We start from the raw sequence: 234 nt of genomic DNA on the forward strand, positions 1-234 counted from the left end.
GAGGGCAGGACACATCCTGCCTGCCAGTGTACACTAGCATCCTAAAATTTCAGTCAACCAGCACAGTGAATCAACTTCCACGTCTAGTTTTTCCTCCTATAGCCTATGCTGTTAGTTGATACTGGATGCAATTATACTATAGGCAACTTATTTATCGCACTATGGTGGAGGGAAAACTTTGTTGAATCCTGCACTGCATCTCCCTCTCAGTCTGCAACGTGCACCTTATACCAA

This window comes from Engraulis encrasicolus, chromosome 15, assembly GCF_034702125.1.
Source record: "Engraulis encrasicolus isolate BLACKSEA-1 chromosome 15, IST_EnEncr_1.0, whole genome shotgun sequence".
NCBI classification, from domain to species: Eukaryota; Metazoa; Chordata; class Actinopteri; order Clupeiformes; family Engraulidae; genus Engraulis; species Engraulis encrasicolus.